Here is a 10,074-nt window from a genome sequence, read left to right on the forward strand (position 1 = left end):
GATCATACAAAAATGCGTATAACATATTCAAAGGGAAAATGCAAATAAACTCATGTTTGTTATTTATGAATATTCTTAATATTGGAATTTGGTCATACAGAAATGCGTATAGCATATTCAAAGAGAATTTGTGAGACCATCAACCATGAAGGGGAACACAGGTATGTTGTAACTACAGACCGAAGTACACATGGTGATAAAGCACATGACACTCGACAACTTATTCTCAGACCAGCAGTACGGATGTAGAAACAAGCGATCTAGTAATTTACAACTTCTGGTAACTATTGACAGAGATCCTTGACAAAGGAAATCTCAAGTGGATGATGTTGTATTTAGCCTTTAAGGCGTTTGATACAGTTCCACAGAAATGTGAACACCTAACTCTAAAGTATACACGCAGGAAGACCGCCACACAGTCAACAATTAGACCAGAAAATGACAAGTCTCCTTTTTAAAATTATAAACAAATCTATCTTTGGAACAACACCACAGAGCACGCCAACTCGATCACAGAAAGCATTGAAACAAGACCTGTGTGTTAATTTTTATGAAGAACAGAACACGTAAACATACATGCAAATAGAGATTCGTTTGGTCTCACATTCAAAACTTCCATCTACGTGGATAAGGATTATTAACTTGTATCAATCCTAGTGATCCCACATCTTGAATACTGTGCACCTGTCGTTGGTTTAACATGTGCAAGAAAGACCAAAAACTCTTGAAAACGTGCAACGCCGTGTCACAAGACTTGCGCCAGAACTATGAGATCTGAACAAGGAGGAACGCATTTTTTAAAGATGCTACACCGCCGACAGAGCATAAATGATATTCAACATTTGAACAATAATTGGTGTTTAATCGTGTAAATATATGTTTGATTAACACAAAAAATTATATAAATTATTTTGTCTTTGGTGCATGCGCAATCAGTACTATATTTCATATAGGATAGTGCCGCGGAATTTTTTCGGGATGCAATTAATTATTTTTTTTATATATATTTTTAACTTGAAGTAAAATTAGAAGCTCAAACTTTTCAATGGTGGTAATGGTGTAGAGAAAGTAACAATTGTAACCGAAGAAAAATGCTAAATCGTCTGCTCCTGTCTTTGATTTTGAAAAATACCATTCGTCAGCGATAAATTGAATAGTCTATCATCAACAGTAATCGAATGTAAAACTCTCAACTCTTTGACATCTCCACTTTACACAGTAGGGAATCACGTTACCAACACAGAAGTAGTCGACATAGTGATTATACTGGTACAAAGGTTACACAAGAAGAAGCGCCAATGGTAACCTTGGACTAATGGTGTACCACCCACGGCGAGTAATGCGAGATAATGAGAGATCTTACTATTTATGATACAGAATATCGATAAAATCACCAATATTAAGTTTAGGCTTGTTTAATAAGTAAACCTAAATTAAATTTAAAAAAAAAACATCAATGGATTATGTATTAAGTGTGACAGACAATATGGCCGACGACCTTCAAACTTGTTAATATCATGTTTTGTGTTGTAACAGTGATGTTAAACGTTAGCTGTGTCGCGTTGTCATGACAACAGACGTGAGAACTATTGATGGCATTTCTTATAGTATCTTCCCCATCAACGAGTAAGTCTATAGCCTCACAACCGCCGAGATTAGCCAAGAGAAGTTGATGGAAGGCCAAGGTCGACATGCAGACAAAATAACTTGATAGTGCCCATTACTATCTAGTTGTTATATTTAACATTTATCATACGTTCAGCAACTTTTCGTGCAGTTTCGCTGTGGAAAAGAATATGTCTTCAAAACTGCATACAAATTGTAATAACTACTCGTAACTATTTTGAATGCCCCGAGGTTGTTAATGGGAGACATTGGTACAGTTTGCCAATCAGTCGCCGTCTGTGTTGATAAACATATAAGTGAAGCTTGGCAGGTGTGCGGTCGACTTGCCAAGGGGAAGACTTCATCAGCACCAGTGATCGTGTGGGAAAATAAACGTATTTAGTATGACATAAAATCATCTTAAATGAATGTGGAATGCATGAAAACCTTCGTCTACAGGCACAAGTAAACATGATCGAACCAAGAGAGTCTAGTAATACGTTTTAACTCTCATCGTTTGGAATTTCTGTCCAGATTTCTCATTCACGTGGTTTTGTGGTATTTATTCCGCTGAACGATACGTTAATGTGATTTTGTATTTCAATCCATAATAGAGACAAAACCAGCGGGATACACAATGTATCTTATTACGAATTATAGACGACAGATTTCAACTTAAATTTTATGTGTCGGTATATCTTCAACTTTATTACATATTGTCGCAGGTTTTCAAAGTATTAAAGCGGCGGACGTCCGGGGTCGCCGGTTCGTGTCCCATGTTGACGGCGCCCAACTTTCGTCCTAACCAATTACCGCTAATTTCCGATTGGTCCCGTACAGTAACCAATCATAAATTGCTATGAGTTTTATCATGTAAGGATAAGTATATAAAATGATATAAATGGAAACTGTATGTTATTGCTGTATGTATACACACCACACGTGTTATTGTTGTGTCCGTGTAAAGACACACCAGGCGTGCCGCTATGGAACGTCAGCCATTAAACGTATGTCATAAACAATGACTGCGATGATTGAGGAGTAGAGACGAATTACCGACACTGGGCCGTACTGGACACACATGTGGTCAGAACAATAATTGACCAGTACAGCTGGTCATGTAGGAGAACCATAGGGTACATGAGGCTAATTAGATACGGATTCGTCTCCACGTGCATGCTGCATTTGTCAGAAATTTGGAATATCTACCTAAACATGGAGAAACTTTTGTCCGGTTGTTATCAGTGTGGAACTGGAAAATCGGATACCACCACGTATCTGTGTTCTTTATATAAAAGGCAGCTGTTATTCATAACAATCAAAGTTTTGTAGGTTCTTTGAATTCACTCAAGTTCACAACGATGAGCCCTGAAGTAATTAAAATTATATTTGACAAGTCATTCATATAAATGCTCAAAGTAAAGGGCTAAGACTATCACCTTGCATTACACCTTTAGTAAAAGTGCTATAATTACATTTGTATCTGATGGTAAATTTCTAAAGGCGCAGGAAGTATACCTAGCACAATGAGTGGGAAACTGTTCTCGAAAAGAAATCCTCATCTATCTATTAAAGGGACAATTCAGTCTAAGAGAACATTAAAATTTGTACATTATCAGAAAAACCCTAGTTCTAATGGAAATTAAATCATTCGGTTTTTACTGTGATATGCCTGAAAAGTCCATGGTGCTGACATGTGTGTAAAATGTTCAACTTGCTCGCTGTCCGCCATTACATATTGTGGTCGAACTTCTTGTATGCCGAACCCTGCCCCTTGCTCGTAGAGTAATACAACTCTTTGTCTAGAACTGCTCAAATCGCTCTGACAGTAGCGTGTTTACCTTATTAGGTAAAAAGTCTTGACTCAAAATCATTTTATCACCTTCTCGGTGGTTATATAGTTCATTTGTTTAACGTGCGTAACTTTGGCTCGGGTATGGGTACAGCGTCCGTATTGTACCTGCTAAATTGTATTGATCAATGATTTGATATTTCAACGATATAAATTAAAATACTTAACAATGTCGTGGAATTTGTCAATTTTTTACGTTATATGTTTCATAAGAAATGTAAAACAATACATTTTTACCATATTTTGCTTCTTGGTTATGTAAAAGAATTAGCCTGAGTGAATTGTCCCTTTAAGTTCTCCTTGAACGTGAATGTCAAATCTCTCATCAACTTGAGAGGGAGGGCTGGTTTTCTCAGTATTAAGAATTTTATAGCAAGGTCTTTTTTAACATAATCTGTTTGAAATAAAGAGGATCTAACAACATACCATAAAGGGTTCAACGTTTTGGTGACCTTTCGGATTGACCAATCAAATCACTAACTCCTTTTCCCGACTAGGACGACATAGTTTGCAAGATATGTCAGAATAATTCGTGAATGTGGTCATTTCGCCCCCAAAAAAGCACAACATATTATACACGTCTACATCCTGGGGTGAAATGTCTTTTTCAGTTGATGTTACTGCATTTGATCTTACATACAGGGAGAATAAATGTCACCAGATCTAGAACGTGATGTTGTCAGATCCTGTATGAGTGAGGATTAGAATATGCATCAGATTGTGTATGATAGAGCAAGAATCATAATAAATTCTTAATAAAATACAGAGCATACTCTACACCCATGACTATACTCTATATAACTAATCCAATTCAATCCATTTAAATATACACCAGTTCCCTGCGCTAGAGAGAGGGGTCATATTTGTGTGCTTTTGTATCGGCCAATCACAACGGCGATGTCATTTTCCATGCTATGAAATGATAACGTGTTATTTTAGGATAATGGAAACATTCATTGCAATCAAAATTGATTATTTGGATTTATATATGTGTGCGTAAAGATGTACATGTACGAGTAGAGATTTTTAGTTCAACAAATATTAGCTACACTGATCAAACTAGAAGCAATCCTGCTGTGAACAATGAGTATCTACTAACCGCGGTACTGATTTATACATCTCCGCCGTTAAGAGGTACGGAAACCATACAAAAACTAATAAACACACCTAGTGCAATTAGCAGCACGCGTGCGGGCACCATTAACTGCGTGGGCCAGATGTCCCGGGGCCGAATCTTTGGTACCTACTAAAGCCCTTGGGCCCGAGGGACTCCTCTAGTGTTCCTAGTCTAGCATCTCAGGAATTTCCTCCCATCAAACACCGCGGGCAATTTACCTTCCCCTGAAAAACTCGTATCAAGTATTATGTGTGTCGAAGAGCGTTGCAGATCCGTTACTTCAAACGCATAATCAACAAGTACGAGCCGTGGATTCTATAAACACTATCATTTGTTTTCAGCAATATAAAGGTACTTATTAACGATGCGCGTGTGATGTACACGTGCTGTAGTTTGTCATTTTCACGCGCGTTCAGTTAGTCAATTCCAATACTGCGCATGTTTAGTAATAATATGACATTTGTAGACAGTGTAACATCTGTTCGACATTTGGCAGACACCCGATTGAGCACATGTCACCGTCCTGGAGCAAATTCTACGTCTACAATATGTACAGACCCTAGTAACAGGAATTCTCTTAGAACATCATAAACACAAGATTCTATCTCGAGTAACTAGGCAACTGAAATGACAAAGTTGCCTTGCACAAATTGGAAATAAACTTTCTATTTATAGCAGCAGTGACCTTGATTTGATCCGCATCTACTAACCCCGCCTTCACCTAAAGGTGTTTTATGGTTTTGTCGCCGTTGTATTTAACCTATTTATTTACTCTGTAACCAGCTTAATGTGACAGTATAGAATCAGTAAGATGAAGAAGTTCATGGCTTTGATTAATTCCAAGCACTACGGGGATGATAACTTGAAATTGTATAGGGTTTTTGTAATTTTTGGCGGTAAAATACTAAAATACTAAACTAGGTAACGATGGCCTAAGCATAGTTTTTGACATTCTTTTTCAGTTAAACATCACAAAGAGAAACTAAAAAGTCCCTGCAAATATTAAGGTTTTGCGAACTTAAGAATGAAAATCATATATTTCATCCCGATAGCTTGACCTATGAATTTATTATGAGCACAGGGAAAAATAGGATGTTCTGAAAAACTCATAATATATGCAGTTGACCCCAAGGTCTTCGTGCATGCAAAATATTTTGTTCATCATAAGTGATAGGAGTACTTTTATGAAAGATTTTAGAAGTTTTACTTCATGTATTTGGAAGTCTTGCCAACATAAAAATCGAGACTGGATACATGAAGGGCGTCCATGGTTTTACAAACTTTATATAGATGAGTGGTGAGTGAAATCAAAACACTAATGACGTTACAAAAGAATGCATTTTACCCCAAAATCAAGATGCAGTTGTTGACTGGATTTGTGGGCAACATATGATTTGTTGGACCCGAAGACAAACTGTTGCCCGAGGCCGAAGGCCGAAGGGCAACAAATTGTTATACCCCTATACAATCGCTTCTATTTGAACTCTATTGACAAAAATGCCAATAAATTAACTGCTCCGTCAAGCGGTCAAAAGAACTGTTATGTACTGTTGGACCAGAGTGACGTCACACCTACAATTCGTGACGTCAAAGCATTGTTTTGAGTCAATAGTTATAACAAAACAGTTATCGACTGGGTTTTCGGGCAAGAGATGATTTGTCGGACCCTCAAACAAACTTGAACAGTTTGTCTTCGGGTTCAACAAATCATCTGTTGCCCCATATCCCAGTCAATAACTGTATAATGTTATTTTGGTGGTCAATCTTTAATTGATGACGTCACATCATTGTTCCTAGCACGTCACCACGGTCATCATATGTACTTTTGATATGCTATTTCCCAGTCTTCATTAATTTATCAATCTAATTGCAAGCTATGATATGGCCATATGATGGTTAATATGTTTCGATTCATCAACCTGGTGTTTCTATTTTTGGACACGACGTTACATTTATGACGTCATAATATCCGGGCTAAATGACTTCAAGTCAACGTTCTCGCATATTAAAAAGAGGAATGCATGTGTCATTTTCGAGAGAACTTTTTAATGTAACATATAAATCATAAGGACTTTTTTCCATAATGTTATTTTTTTCTTTTTTTAAGGGGGGGGGTTAAACTATTGTGGCAATATTTTCTAAAAAGATCAATGTTTAAATTTGTTCTTTGACATACTTACATGTACAGTTTTACTTATAATTTCGTGTACGTTTTGAACCAAATCCCACTTACTTCTTTAACAATCAAACAGAAGATAGGGATTTGTGACGTCATAGTATCAAACGCTATTTTGGACAGCCGAGGTTCGGGACGTTTAGACCGAACCATCTTTAAAATAAGTCATATCATGCTCATATATAATCAATAAACAAAAATGTATTTAAAAAATTACCGATGACAACTTTCCGTTATTTCGACAATGGGTTTTGATACCCACCCGTGATATGTTACTCCTACCTTGATATGTATGTCTGGTCTTCCTAACTCGAGCACGTCCCAGATAAATTACGGACACAAAACTTCCATACCGTAACTTCCACGAGTGTAGAGAAATGCTAGCTATCCGCGAGGTATTTTAAAGCTCCAGCTAAACAAAGATACACGTATTTCCTATCTGTTTTTTTTCACAAACATATTATAACGGTCCTTGGATGTGTCTCGACCTTGATAAAGCTTTCCCAAACGTTCGTTATGCGACAGTTTGGCGATGCCTTCCTTCACATATACAGCATGTATACACCCACGGTACGTTACTGTATTACGATACACTATATCGGCCCTCGGAGCCTGCCCCCGTGTATCGGTACACAATAAAGTGACAGAGGGGAGGCCTCTAAAGCGAGTCGCGGAAAGACTGGCATATGTAAGTGATTATTATCCTGTATTTAGACGTGCTGTAGATGTTTTGTTCTCATCAGTATGTTTACATACAACCCTTGAGTTAATTAATAAGCAATTTATTACTTAAGCTCACTCCGTTTCATCAGACGTAAAACATTGACCTAAAACAACGACTTGAAGTAGTGCCTGTTACGATGTCCATTAACCTCTCAACGAGAGAAAAATCACTTCAAATTCGATGTAATACAATAGGTATTGAAAGTAAACCCAATTCACCATTTCGGAACCTTTCGTGATTTTTTTAGCCGTATGAAAGGTATTCCGATTGAGTATTTGCACGTTCCAGCATAATAAGCGTCACCGTCCGTATCGTTAACGCTAATCCTATATTGTTTGTTAGCATAATTTTAAGATCAGGTTTCGATGGACAAATTCTCGTTTTCATGTTTAGTTTATATGCATTTAACAGCTTTAAACTTAATTAATTAGATGTGTTAATCAACATTTAATTAATCTTGAAATAGCATATACGTGTACTTTCGAATTTATTAAATATGATAATGCTCGTTCTTGTTTACAAGTAGTGTTGGTCTAAAATGTGATCGACCACAACAAAGGTAATTGTATCTAAGGCAGCCCACACAGAAAATTATGAGTAAATATATGCTCGTTTCCTTGATATTTAAAGCCTATACAATGTATTAGTAAGTAAACGCACTGTATGGTTTGCTAAACAGGCTGTTCGTTTATTTCGTCTGTCATTTACGAAACAAAAAAAAAACCCGACAGTATGTCTCTTGTTCGGGACATTATGAAAGCGACGCCCGGGGATAGAACAGAAAAAATACACTCTCCATCATTGTATATACAGAAGTGTATTTGTCAACAAAACGTGTCCCCTTCTGGTCGTCCCGCATCACAAGTAGAAGATTAATTATACTATCATCTATAGTGCAAATAGCGAGTTCATTTAATGTCACTGTGCAGAATTAGTTCAGAGCTGGAACGAAACGTTTACTATATCACAAAAATAGCGAATAGTCCTCTAGTGCATAAATGTCCGTATTAATTTCCTGTTATCAAACATAATAAGCGCATAAGACGTGTGTATACGATGCCCCTTCCTCCATCACCCTAGATATATTTTGCACCCAGGCGGTTTTACCATACTTGACGACAATTGCTTGCTTTTTCACACAATGAAAGTCTTTATCCAGTATTTAAACGCTGAAACTGGGAGTTGATTATATATGTATTGACTGTTATCCAATATCATTTCAGTTATTGAAATAAAATTTTGTTTAAATTGAAACTTGAATCTTTAATTTGTGCAAGACATTTTTCCTTTTCTAAATCCCTGCTGATTTTTTCCTTACAGATTACTCTGAAACTTCAAAATGTTACAGATTATACATTTTCTCTCATACCTACGGGCGTAATACTGGTTTATCGCATGCAATTACCTTCATGTCGGCTGAAGAGGTATCAAATGGCTGGCTACCCATGCGATACAGACTCGTGACATCACTGCGTCATCAAAATTACTGTTTTCTTGGTTAAAAAAAACAGAAGCTAAGCTGGTTTTGCAATAAAATATGAAAACAACGGGATTTGCAACTTTAATTTCATGTATGGTGGAGATTGACTGCAGGCGCGATTTTTTTTCGAACTTATTTCAAAATAGAAGGATATTATAATTGTAAAATTGCAATAAAACGTCGAGGTATGAGAGTAAAATATTCTTTTATCTGTGGATATGAAGGATAGAGATAATCTACCCACGGGATCACAAAAACGTTGTATAACCCCCGAGGTTTGGCGTGGGGTTTACAACATTTTGTGTCCTATCTCTTCATATCAACATATATAATAGTCTTACGTGTATAACATGTGGGATTTGGTACAATATCCACGAGAAAAAGAGATATCGCGATAGCGGAACTGGCGACGTGTGTTTTTTTATTTTCCTTTCTTTCTAAAATAATGACAATGACATTGGTCCAATAACTCTGAAACTCAAATTTGTTCAAGAATTTTAGTCTCTCTATTTATATGGTACAGTAACTCCGTGAGGAAAATCCAGTGTAGTTAGAAAAGGGTATATGCGAGATACGTCAAATACCGTTACGTCAAAAATTGCAAATTTAGACTCCTCGAGAACTCTCATCAGTCTCCCACAACACACTCCTTTTTAATACACCAATGTAGAATTAGAGGAAAACATTAATCATCGCTAAATTGGGAATGTGTGTGGCATAAGAAGAGAATTTGCCGTGGACTACGGAGTGCTACAGGGAGAAGTTTTAGGTCCAATACTTTTCTTTTGTTACATCTTATAACCTTTCAGACGCTGTTAGATTATTTAAAATGTCCTGGCTCTATACAGAGATGTGCTGGAAGATGAACTCATCATGCAACTCTTCAGAGAGACACGAAACAAACAAACAAACAAACAATCAACACGGGAACAAGATTATCCTCCATATTAAATATAAAAATGGAAGCTCTTAGATACGTTACCACATTCTAGGAATAGTTGGATCAAATCCATATCAGGTAATCCAAATTTAGACGACCTATATGGTGGAAAAACATTGATAACACGTAAAGGGTCAGTTTCAGACACATTCCTGAATACAATAAAAGAAAAAGTTATAA

The 10,074-nt window shown here is 36.7% G+C and overlaps 1 protein-coding gene across 5 annotated transcripts in view; it reads right to left on the bottom strand.

Annotated features, from left to right (window-relative positions):
* Positions 1-7,388, bottom strand: part of LOC138329986 (tetraspanin-18-like) — a 28,485-nt gene extending 21,097 nt beyond the window's left edge. Inside the window, exons 1-2 of one of the 5 annotated variants that reach the window (XM_069277302.1) lie at positions 7,033-7,388; positions 2,815-2,973 (exon numbers count right to left, since the gene is read on the bottom strand). The gene's annotated coding sequence lies outside the window, so the exon portion shown is untranslated. Of the gene's footprint in view, positions 1-2,814; positions 2,974-4,624; positions 5,480-7,032 lie in introns of those variants that run through there. The other 4 variants (XM_069277301.1, XM_069277300.1, XM_069277304.1 and 1 more) reach the window with 4 other exon arrangements.
* Between the last annotated feature and the right edge of the window lie 2,686 nt (positions 7,389-10,074).

This window comes from Argopecten irradians, chromosome 8 (genome assembly GCF_041381155.1).
Source record: "Argopecten irradians isolate NY chromosome 8, Ai_NY, whole genome shotgun sequence".
In the NCBI taxonomy this organism is placed as follows: domain Eukaryota; kingdom Metazoa; phylum Mollusca; class Bivalvia; order Pectinida; family Pectinidae; genus Argopecten; species Argopecten irradians.